Here is a 12915-nt window from a genome sequence, read left to right as displayed (position 1 = left end):
TCACCTTCATATCTTTCAGACGCTAAATAACCTAGATGTTGATACAGCGTCGTAAAATAACCCAATAAAATAAATAAAATATCACTTTTGTGTCTCTATAAACGCAAAAAGAGTGGGGAGAATGGCACGCGTGGCCTGGAGACTAGAAGCCAATACAATCGTGCATATGTTAAAGCTTTATCAGAAGACAGAAATGTAAATTTGCGCTTAAAGGGTATTATGCTACACAAATAATTTACCGAGATAATGTCACATAAATATGTACACAATTGAGCTGTCTGAAATTGTCGCAGTATTTCGCGGAATGATATATCAGAACTGTTTATGTGTTTGCAATACCAGTTTGAATGGCGTGCTAACCAGATAATTGTCTTTGACAAGATAGTTTTTCTCCACTACAGTCCGGGATAGATAATATCCTACATCTAGGCCTACTTTATGTTTTGCAAGTCATACAGGTTTAGAAGATCTAGGGATAAGTGAAGGTATCAACGCTATCAATTCAAAAAAGGCCTACAACTGACCAGAAATACGGATAATGATATTGATTTTTTAGTTATTGATCGTATGTAGTCTCTCCTATAGAATGTACGTTTCAAAAATTTTAATTGTGAAAGGTTTTACAATAATAAGATAAATAAAAGTATGACGTATAGCCTAGTGGCGCTATTACCTGGAGTGAAGGCAACAACTCCACTTATTTTTATAGAACAAGGAATCATGTTTATAAGCAAAAGGGACAAATGTAAGATTATCTTATATAATTAAACAACTATAAGTGATTAGGGGCAACAAAAAAGTATCAACCTGAAGACAAAAGATATGACGTCAGCCGCCCTAAAAAAAGGTAGAATTGAACACAGCCTACCTAGTGTTAAGACGAAACAGAATTTAATGTCTAAACCTTAAATTAAAATAATAATAATGATGATGATGAATTAATAATAATCATCATAATAATGATATTAATAATAATAAAGCCACCGGCGTGGCTCAGTCGGTTAAGGTGCTTGCCTGCCGGTCTGAAGTTACGTTCGGGCGCGGGTTCGATCCCCGCTTGGGCTGATTACCTGGATGGGTTTTTTCCGAAGTTTTCACAAACTATAATGTGAATTCAAGGTAATCTATGGCGAATCCTCGGCCTCATCTCGCCAAATATCGCCTCGCCATCACCAATCTCATCGACGCTAAATAACCTAGTAGTTGATACAGCGTCGTTAAAAAACTAAAATAATAATAACAATAATAAATAATAGTAATAGTGTAATAATATTAGCAAGGAGTATCCTAAATTACATGAAGCATGATCACTTAAAACAACATTTAAAGTAAATCTAATTTGTATCTTAATCCTAAGTTCGAACTAAAACCCACGAGTATGATATGTTCATACATGCACAAGTACCTTTCAGCACTACACTCATTTCCCTGTCAACTCACTCACTGCACTGGAACTACGACACATTTCACTGATACTATCCTGATTTCACTAACATTTCAAAAACAATTCACTGTTAAAATATTTTGCTCTACCACTATAAACTATAAAATTTCACTGACACAACACACTTCTTCTATTTGTAAAGTCCTTAAGCCTACATATTTTTAAATACATTTTTGGTTATTGGTAAAGCCTTTAGTAAGTCTGCAGGTAAAGCATTCCAGTCCCTCATAGTACGATTGAGAAAAGAAAAATTTCCAGTGTCCGTCCTCTGTCTTCTTTCCCTCAATTTATGTGAATGGCCGTTCCTTGAAGAGTAATTTGGCGGCTGTAACTTTTTTTTTTATTTTAGTAATAGTCTAGTAATAATAAATAATATTTCTTTGATTTTTTTTTCCAAACTGTCATGATAATGTCAGCAAATATCATTCGCAAATTCTCTGAATCATTTCGCATAAATGCTCTCTCGCTAGGCTATGATTTTCATTGGCGTTACAGTACCTCGCAATTGATACAGCGTCTTCAAAACCAATTGAATTTCATAGTTTATTTTTAAAACTACGCGGTGTTGATTTATAAAATTGTTATTGACAAAGAAGTTTAGATTTTAATTAACTGTATAACCTACACAATTTTATAGGCCAACGCAATTTTTTTGAAAAAAAAAATCAACTAATAACTAATTCTTGAAATGTGTAATGAAGAATGTGCAATACAGAATGCAACATTAATTCTATATTTATTTATAATAAAACTATAATATAAGACACCTACTTATTTACTTACTGGCTTTTAAGGAACCCGGAGGTTCATTGCCGCCCTCACATAAGCCTGCCATTGGTCCCTATCCTGAACAAGATTAATCCAGTCTCTATCATTATATCCCACCTCCTTCAAATCCATTTTAATATTATCTTCCCATCTACGTCTCGGCCTCCCTAAAGGTCTTTTTCCCTCCGGCCTCCCAACTAACACTCTATATGCATTTCTGAATTCGCCCATACCTGCTACATGCCCTGCCCATCTCAAACGTCTGGATTTAATGTTCCTAATTATGTCAGGTGAAGAATACAATGCGTGCAGTTGTGTGTTGTGTAACTGTCCCCATTCTTGTGTAACTTCATCCCTTTTAGCCCCAAATATTTTACTAAGCACCTTATTCTCAAACACCCTTAAACTATGTTCCTCTCTCAAAGTAAGAGTCCAAGAATCACAACCATCCAGAACAACCGGTAATATAACTGTTTTATAAATTCTAACTTTCACATTTTTTGACAGCAGACTAGATGATAAAAGTTTCTCAACCTAATAATAACAGACATTTCCCATATTTATTCTGTGTTTAATTTCCTCCCGAGTATCATTTATATTTATTACTATTGCTCCAAGATATTTGTACTTCTCCACCTCTTCAAAGGATAAATTTCCAATTTTTATATTTCCATTTCGTACAATATTCTCATCACGAGACATAATCATATACTTTGCCTTTTCCGGATTTACTTCCAAACCTATCTCTTTACTTGCTTCCAGTAAAATTCCCGTGTTTTCCCTAATCGTTTGTGGATTTTCTCCTACCATATTTACGTCATCCACATAGACAAGCAGCTGATGTAACCCGTTCAATTTCAAACCCTCTCTGTTATCCTGGACTTTCCTAATGGCAAACTCTAGAGCAAAGTTAAAAAGTAAAGGTGATAGCGCATCTCCTTGCTTTAGCCCACAGTGAATTGGAAACGCATCTTACAGAAACTGACCTATACGAACTCTGCTGTTCGTTTCACTGAGACACATTTTAATTAATCGAACTAATTTCTTGGGAATACTAAATTCAATAACAATATCATACAAAACTTCTGGTATTAAATTTATGTTCTAATAAGTTATTTGTTTATTTCGAAATAAGTTAATTTTATATTGGAGCTGACACAAAACGTTAGAAAATCAGAAAATAAATTCCTTATAGCTTTGGCCACGACATTACAACTATAAAACAAAATGAAACTCAATTTGCTATCTCAGCGGCTAGTAAATTTTATTTTACACAGTTGGGCTGCATGCAGAGTTAACGTCACCATGTACGAAAAAAAAAAAAAAAGGGACAAACATGGTTTCAGGAAAGGCGTGATGGGAATAAATAGACAATAGTCTACTACATTATAACGCAAATGTACACTGTTGCTAAGCGACGTTATGCAGCGTCATGCTAGAAATATAACAAGAGAAAAGCGAGCAAAATAAATGCGTAGGCCTATGTCATAATGCAAAGTTCATTTAGACTAAATATATAAGTTACAGTAAGACGTCAACAAAACCTAGTGAGTATAACCTACAGGAACTAGTAAGGAAGCAATAGGCCTATATTCAACATTTCTCGTCGTAAAAGAATTGTAGGAACTAAGTTTATACAATAACTAATGGCTTGTGCAGCAAATGCTGCAAACTAAGTTGATTAGACGTTCAAATAAAAATTTTTCAGATTTATTTTCAGTGAAGAATACCAGACATTTTGAAAGTTATTTGCTTCCATAATAATGAAATGTACTGCCTCTGAATGGTTTTTATGCCAAATAATTTTTCTTGAACCTATCCACCTTCAGTTTTTGAGTTTCAACACGAAAACGCAAGTAACAATGTCAGGACGATCAGTCGGTTTTTCATGTGGGAGTAAAGCAATAGCTATTTCAGGTCATTGTGGATTGTAGGTGAAAGTTAAAAAAAAGTCAGGTTTGCTATGCTTTCGAACAAGAGATATAACATATTGGTATAGCTGCTGCAAGTAGAGATTGAAATGTAGAGGGTAAAATCATTTTATCCTGCTAAGAGATCTTGCTGAAATGATCGGGAGACTACAACATTTTGTAGGCCTCTTATTTTATTAGTAAATAATACATTTTGGTCTTCCCTTAGGAACTGCAATTTTTTCGCTCTCTCGAGCCAATACTGAAGAGAACGACGCATATAAATATCTACACCACACCGCCATTAAGTATGTGAAAAATACCCAAGCCCACTTGGTTAATAACTATAAAAAGATTTTATTTTTAATAACAATATTATTATCTTAGTTATAGTTTTGTAGTTATATACACTATATAGCCGCCACTCAGTAAATTATAGAAATGAAGATCAAATTTAAGATATTCTCTACATCTACTTACATAACCCAACTTTCATATCATGAACATAGCATTAATATGTATAATTAATGAAAAATAGTCACATCATGGCATTAACAATAATAATATTTCATTTCTAATGGCAAAAATTCCATCAAAACACCTCAAATTTTGTAGATTTTAATATCCAATACACAACTGTACTCAGAAAATTACACACCGCAGAATCAGACCTGTAAATTATTTTTAGTAAGAGTTGAAATTTTTAATAAAAAATTGAATTTGAGCTCTAAATATGTCAGCAATCCTGCAGGGCATGGCCTTCGTGTAATAGCCTATTGTTTATTGTAGTGTGTGTTTTGTTTTATTGAGTAATGCAATTAGTTCTCAAAATTGACGAAATATGGATTTTGGAAAATAGGAAAATTATGTAGGAAAATTAACGCTTCACTGAAAATTACTATTTTTGTGAAAAACTTTGGGTTTCAAGCTTCAAAATGATTAAAATCCGTTCAGCCGTTTCCCCGTAATTTCCATTACCAGTTCAAATTATTTATATATATATATATATATATATATATATATATATATATAAAACACTAGCTTCAGTACTTTCTTTATCGTTGCTTAACCTCCCTTCTGGGTCTTACAAGTCAGTGTCCGTAGTGGAGGGATAATTCTTATGGATCACACATGAGACATGGAGACATGGACAATGGAGGGAATTCTCTGTTGAGGGATAAGTTCGACGCAGGGACGTCTTCCTGAAGACAACACGAAAACATATAAATAACTGCAAAAAAAAGTTTGGGGTGAATAGAAAGTAAATTCCAATCCTACATTCGCCTTTTTGCGAGTAGGGAAAGCCCCCCAAAAACCCACACTCAAATTGACTAGTCTCGGAATCTGAAGCCGGGCCTCCCGAATGTGAGTCAGAGACGATACCTGGTCGACCAACCCGCCTGGTTAGCTACAATACAAGAGTTAAAAAATCCTTACTTTCTCTATACTGATATGTTGTATAACAAGGATTTCGTAATTTCTTTGAGACTGTAAATGGCAAAAATATAATATTCTTTATCCATGACCACAACGAAAAACATGCCTTTACTAAATACTTTTGAGTTTTAAAGTAGGCTTTTATTCAAGATTACTTTATTCCACTAGTGAGATAAAGACTTTACCTCACAGTTTGAACTTTATCTCACAGTTCATTAGTATTTTCCTAGTATCCGGGCACGCACGTATACTTTTCCATTCGAGTATTACTCAAGAAGTTAATATATTAGTAACTAGATGTCACTACCTCTAATTCTTTATTACCGTTTCTTAAATATACATACACTCTATCTCCTTCTCTTTTCTGTATGTACTACGTCGTGAGTTGCATCCATATCTAATATGTATTTTTATTTTTTTTAATTTTGTAATATAATATAAATTTAGCTTCCCTTAAGAAAAGGTTGCCAGATTTTACAAAGCGTATGATATATAATTTGGAAACACACCTAAAAGGTAAAATGATATAGGCATTTGAAACGGTTAGGGAATCGAATATACAAAATGTCAGAAAAATTTACACCTAAGTAGCGTTTGTGCTCATTTACAGTTAAGAAAGGGGGGGGGGATATCATCAGATAGGTTAGAATGATTGGAATGCCATATACCGCGAGAAAAATAATAGTACGGATTTATTGGCATTGATATCTAAACCAATCAACAGCCATCGGTTAAGATAACTTGAACCTGCGAAGTTGGGTTTATAGGATTTCATAACAACACGCGTTAGCCAACTGAGCTAAACAGGCACGATGATTAATTACGTTTTAATATTTTTCTTAAGTTTACAGAAGTAAAATGTGAAATTATTTTAATCACATTAATCCCGTGAACATTTCTAAACAATCCCTGAAACTTAAAAAAGACGAAAATACACGTTTAAAATAAAAAAATATATATTAAAATTATATAATTAATTATAATTTATTCCATCGCCTTAGATACCATTCTTCACTAACCATGGCCTCCTACATCATAACCTACTTATTACACGTATCGATTCTAAAATCCATGCTATGATATGTGATTATATGAGGACTTATTTTCAACATATTTTGTTTTATAAAACATAATTTTTCGTTATGGTCATGGATAAAATTACGTATGGTACTTGTTAGCGTGATCTTTATTGCGCTCGTGTAATTTAATTAAATCTTTCCACTCGCGCAATAAAGATGCACTTACCTCACAAGTACCATAAATAACTCTTATTTAACATCAACTTCAATTAAGACACGATTACTTGAAGATATGGATTTAAATTAATGGTAGAAAATGTGAAATTAAAATACAGAAAAATATTCAACATTCGTTGGAGGCCTTTCTCCTCATGCAATTCCACATACTAATCGAAATTGTGTTCCTACGGCGAGCTTATTGGCTGTATCAGGTGAGACACGGCTTCAATTGACACACGCTTAAGTTGGTTAATTTTTATACAATCTATATTCAATATGACGACACTGTCTGCATATTTAATGTCAGTACAGATAGCAAAGTTCAGCGACCACGGAGCAAATTCCAAGGTATCGATAACACGTGATGCGGGCCTCGTATAGCACCTTCCAACACCTGCACCACTCCCTGAACAAAGCAGTCGATTAATGATGTAGGCTAAGGCATTTCTTTAAAAACACAGTCGCTCAAGTTAATATAGACTAGGTTGTCCCAACGAGAACCCGTAGTGTGAATAAATGCAACAGAAACAGTTAACGGAACAGATAATAGTGGCGCAAGCCAATGACAACAAAACATTGTTGAGGCATTGCGTAATTGGCTTGTTGTTGGATTGGCGGAATTGTTATCTGTTAGGCCTATGTTCTGTTTTGTTAAATTTATTAACATTGTTAAATCCGGCGTTCTTGTTGGCATTCTCTTCAGTTGATTCAATAGCTGATTTGTTGGTTGCTGTTTGCTTAGTTTGATTAGGCCTAGATGCTTGATTATTTGAATTTTATGTTTGTTTGATTAGTTGATTGATTTTCATCAGTGCGGTTTTAGGCGTGATAGATCGGCTACTGATCAGATTTTTTGCATTCGACAGATATTGGAGAAAAAATGGGAGTATAAGGGTACAGTACATCAGTTATTCATAGATTTCAAAAAAGTGTATGAATCGGTTAAGAGAGAAGTTTTATATAATATTCTTATTGAATTTGGTATTCCCAAGAAACTAGTCCGATTAAAATGTGTCTTAGTGAAACTTACAGCAGAGTCCGTATAGGCCAGTTTCTATCTGATGCTTTTCCAATTCACTGCGGGCTAAAGCAAGGAGATGCACTATCACCTTTACTTTTTAACTTCGCTCTAGAATATGCCATTAGGAAAGTTCAGGATAACAGAGAGGGTTTGGAATTGAACGGGTTACATCAGCTTCTTGTCTATGCGGATGACGTAAATATGTTAGGAGAAAATCCATAAACGATTAGGAAAAATGCGGAAATTCTACTTGAAGCAAGTAAAGCGATAGGGTTGGAAATAAATCCCGAAAAGACAAAGTATATGATTATGTCTCGTGACCAGAATATTGTACGAAATGGAAATATAAAAATTGGAGATTTATCCTTCGAAGAGGTGGAAAAATTCAAATATCTTGGAGCAACAGTAACAAATATAAATGACACTCGGGAGAAAATTAAACACGGAATAAATATGGGAAATGCCTGTTATTATTCGGTTGAAAAGCTTTTGTCATCTAGTCGACTGCCAAAAAATCTGAAAGTTAGAATTTATAAAGCAGTTATATTACCGGTTGTTCTGTATGGTTGTGAAACTTGGACTCTCACTTTGAGAGAGGAAGAGAGATTAAGGATGTTTGAGAATAAGGTGCTTAGGAAAATATTTCGAGCTAAGGGAGATGAAGTTACAGGAGAATGGAGAAAGTTACACAACGCAGAACTGCACGCGTTGTATTCTTCACCTGACGTAATTAGGAACATTAAATCCAGACGTTTGAGATCGGCAGGACATGTAGCACGTATGGGCGAATCCAGAAATGCATATAGAGTGTTAGTTGGGAGGTCGGAGCGAAAAAGACCTTTGGGGAGGCCGAGACGTAGATGGGAAGATAATATTAAAATGGATTTGAGGGAGGTGGGATATGATGGTAAAGACTGGATTAATCTTGCTCAGGATAGGGACCAATGGCGGGCTTATGTGAGGGCGGCAATGAACCTGCGGGTTCCTTAAAAGCCAGCAAGTAAGTAAGTAAGTTGATTGATTACTTGCAGTGTTGTTTGATTAACTGAATGATTAGTAGGATTGCTATTTGAATAGGAGGATGTTGTTGGTGTGATGATACATTTTGATTATAATATGAGATCCATTGGATGTCGGTCTTGAGTCTGGTGGGAAATGTGGACTTTCCTCCGAGAGAGTAGTGGACGGCGCCTGGAACATTTTCTAGGTTATTATAGAACTTCTTAGCTTGTATTGAATGTTCGATATCAGTTTCTCTGTGTAGTTGGCTGTTACGAACAAACCAAGGAGAACTGAATGAAATTCGTAGGACTTTATTTTGAAATTATTGGATGTGTTTAATTTCACAGTAGTAAACTTGATACATCGTAAGATGAAGATTACAATTTAAGTATACAAACAGATAAGCACATATTCTTCTCTATTTTAATTGAAAACGTTGATCTTTCATCACCTTTCTGCGTCTTCCATATGCACATGATTGTAAAATTTCTCTGCTTTCAAATTTACAAAAATCAAAGTGTTTTAAGATGGCATGTCCATTGTTCTCCTCCACATCTATCCTAGAGTTTCTGAAGCCAACATGGAACTATAGCAGAAATCAGGTGAGAATACAACACTATCATTAATCGAAATGCGAAGCAAATGTAGGCTCACTAGTCTCTCTATACAACATACTGATGTTGGAAGTTTGAAGAGAGGAAGTTGTTCCAATAATGAAGAGAATGCAGTCATTTGATTTCCGTGAGCAAAAGACGTTGAAAATTCACAAGCAATTGGGTTACGTCCATTTTCGTCTCTCCCCTTCAAAATTCTCCAATATTTCTTCAATGAAACTGAGAAAATTTGAGTGAGACAAGTGGTCAACAGGCTTGGAGCTCATATAAACACCCATTTTCCCTTGCAAGGATACGTTTTCGCGTACTTTTAAAAGTTTCTCCTCCTATTACTTCCATTGACGTTGACATTCACTTAGGACGACCGCAGACCTGAGTTCAAATCCTGCTGATGACGAAGTTGTATTTGTAGTGCAAAACGTTAAGATTGTAAGGTTTATCTTGGGGTTCTCTCCAGTGGCGGCTCGTGATAAAATCTTATGTGTGTTCACAATTTTGTGTTCCAAAATCGAAGAGAATTTGAAATCTTACGTTTAGTCTAATATGAAATGTCATGATTCCAATGTTTCACTATCGAAAAAAAAACATATATAAATTGAAAACATATAATAATAATAATAATAATAATAATAATAATAATAATAATAATAAAACCCAATCTTTTTATTTCCAATTTTTCCTGGTAAGCCAGTTTACCCAGTTATTTACGATTCAAAATTGCTTGAACAGAGTTCATTGTTTATGTTTGTTAAAAATTAATACATACCACAGTGCCGTTATTTAAAAAGCGTGTTCAGTAATATATTTTGGTTCACAACACACTGATACACCATAGCTTATACCAGTACTGTAATCCCATTCATATAGATTAGCATAAATACATGCAGTAAATATTATTTTTAAATAATATACACCACCATACAGATACTTAAATTCATACCACCATCACTTTCAGCCAGCACGTATTTGAAAGCCAAACTATGCTATTATGCTAACACTAAAGTACAGTAATTCACAAACTACACTCTCGTAGCAGCACTGTACATACATACACACAAAATAAACGTTCCGACAGTGAGAAATGCTGACACCTACAGGCTAAAATACAGACTATCAAATTTCCTCCTCGAGATATAGCACGTGAACGATAGACATCGATGCACCTGACATCTGTAGGACAGATTCACTGTTCACGTAACGCTTTGTGCTCTTGACGAGCCATAAGCGGCCAGCGAAACATAATTTTCTCCCGCGCATGTGTGAAATTCCTGTAACCTTCTTGAAAAGAGCACGGCTTGTACGTGAATGCATGTTGCCAATTTTACATAAGAAGTTTATGCAAGATGCGGGAAGTTTAAAATACTCGATTCTAATATTATACATCCCCACTACGTCAATACGGTATTAAGTAATAAAACTAGTCGTGCATTAATGGAAACAAGGTGTTCACGTGCTCTTGTGCTCTTATTGACGCACCGCCACTGGTTCTCACCCTTTTTTCTCTTCGTTCCAACAACACTCTCCACAACTCCTCTTTTACTAGCAGCTACATTTCTATAAACAGGGCAACTACTTGTGTTTCTTCGGAGTCGGATCGTCCTTCCACCGTAGTGGGTGTTCCCCATGGTTTATTTAAAGATTGTTAGATGGCGTTGGTGGTGGGTTCTACACGACTCAGATGTCTGTAGGAAGCAACCGCAGGCCTGGATATCATCCTGGAGAGGAACTGACGGATTTCTAAGGTATGAAATACCATCACCAGAGGCTAGGTATTCGGATATATTGCCCCGAGAGTAATATGTGATGTGGCGGATTTTAGAAGCTAGTTTAGCTTAACAGCACAATTAACTCACAAATCATTCCATATTCGGTGTAAAACAGCATACTCGAATTGTAGTGCATAGATTTGATTCCGTCCCGCCCGGTAGTTACCAATATCAATACAATACTTTCTGAACGCCCTGTATACAGGGTGTTTCAAAAATACAGGGCATAATTTCAGGTATGTATTTCCCACATGTAGACAATCAAAATAGTTAATTACAACATGTGTCCGGAAATGCTTCATTTCCGAGTTATGGCCTTCACAACATTGAAATTCACCGGAACGTTTTTCTTTCCGCAGGTCGTTGTCATTACAGAAGACGTTCAAAATGTCCACCTCCTGCTTGAATACAGACCTCACATCGATGTCTCATTGACCTGCGAACACGATCCCAAACTCCAGGAGTATTGCGTATGTCCTCAGAACATGCCACAATTCGATTCCGAAGGGATTCCAAATCAGGCACCGGAGACGAATAAACCAATGATTTTAAATGGCCCCACAAGTAGAAATCGAGAGGGTTCAGATCAGGTGAGCGTGGAGGCCAAGCAATTGGGCCACCTCTACCTATCCATCGATCAGGAAACCTTCGATCCAAGTACCGGCGAGCCGTACGACTGAAGTGTGCAGGAGCGACATCATGCAAGAAGTGAATGTGTTGACGATTGATCAGTGGAGTGTCTTCTAAAACATGAGGTATGGTGTTTTCCAGGAAGTTTGTGTACGCCTGCCCCATAAGTCTGTTTACAAGTACATGGGGTCCAACTAATCGATCACCAATGATACCGGCCCACATGTTGAGGGAGAACCGCACCTGGTGATGAGATGGAACAGTTGCACGTGGATTTTCATACGCCCATACATGCTGATTGTGGAAATTTGTTATGCCATCTCGTGTGAACTGTGCTTCATCTTTAAATAATACTAAGGCAGGAAAGTTCGGATTTACACCACACTGCTGCAAGAACCTAACTCGTGCAGGGTAATCTGCTGGTGACAGGGCCTGTACAAGTTGCAAATGATAAGGATACAATTGATACTGTTTCAACAGTCTCCAGACAGTCGTATGAGGAACATTGACTTGCAACGCTACCCTTCGTGTGCTGATAGAAGGAGTCATGTTCACAGCCTCCAGAATCTCCTCCTGTACTTCTGGAGTTGTAGATCTTGGTCGTCCCCTTCCCAAACCAACCAGGAGAGTTAAATTTTCCATACTCTCAAAGACGGTAATGGAGACGTACAAATGTCTTCCGATCTGGACATTGTCGCTGTGGGTACCTCTCCTGGTACAAACGACGAGCCAGCGCAGCATTGCCGTCCGCCTTACCGTACATGAAGTGTATCTCTGCCAGCTCTTGATTTGAATACATGTCGCACAGTCTAACGCCTACACAACACTGAATGTAACCTTCGCCTCGGAATGAACTGTCAGAGTGCCCTCTTAATGTCTCCTTTGACGGCAACGACCTGCGGAAAGAAAAACGTTCCGGTGAATTTCAATGTTCTGAAGGCCATAAGTCGGAAATAAAGCATTTCCGGACACATGTTATAATGAACTATTTTGATTGTCTACATGTGGGAAATACATACCTGAAATTATGCCCCGTATTTTTTAAACACCCTGTATAGTATGTTTTGGGGCTGTACTTCGATACC

The 12915-nt window shown here is 36.3% G+C and overlaps 1 protein-coding gene across 1 annotated transcript in view; it reads right to left on the bottom strand.

The window, feature by feature from the left end:
• ara (araucan) overlaps window positions 1–12915 on the bottom strand; it is a 699589-nt gene that overhangs the window by 438584 nt on the left and 248090 nt on the right. The gene's annotated exons all lie outside the window — the stretch shown is intronic.

This window comes from Periplaneta americana, chromosome 14, assembly GCF_040183065.1.
Source record: "Periplaneta americana isolate PAMFEO1 chromosome 14, P.americana_PAMFEO1_priV1, whole genome shotgun sequence".
Classification (NCBI taxonomy): Eukaryota; Metazoa; Arthropoda; class Insecta; order Blattodea; family Blattidae; genus Periplaneta; species Periplaneta americana.
This window is presented reverse-complemented; position numbering and strand designations above follow the sequence as displayed.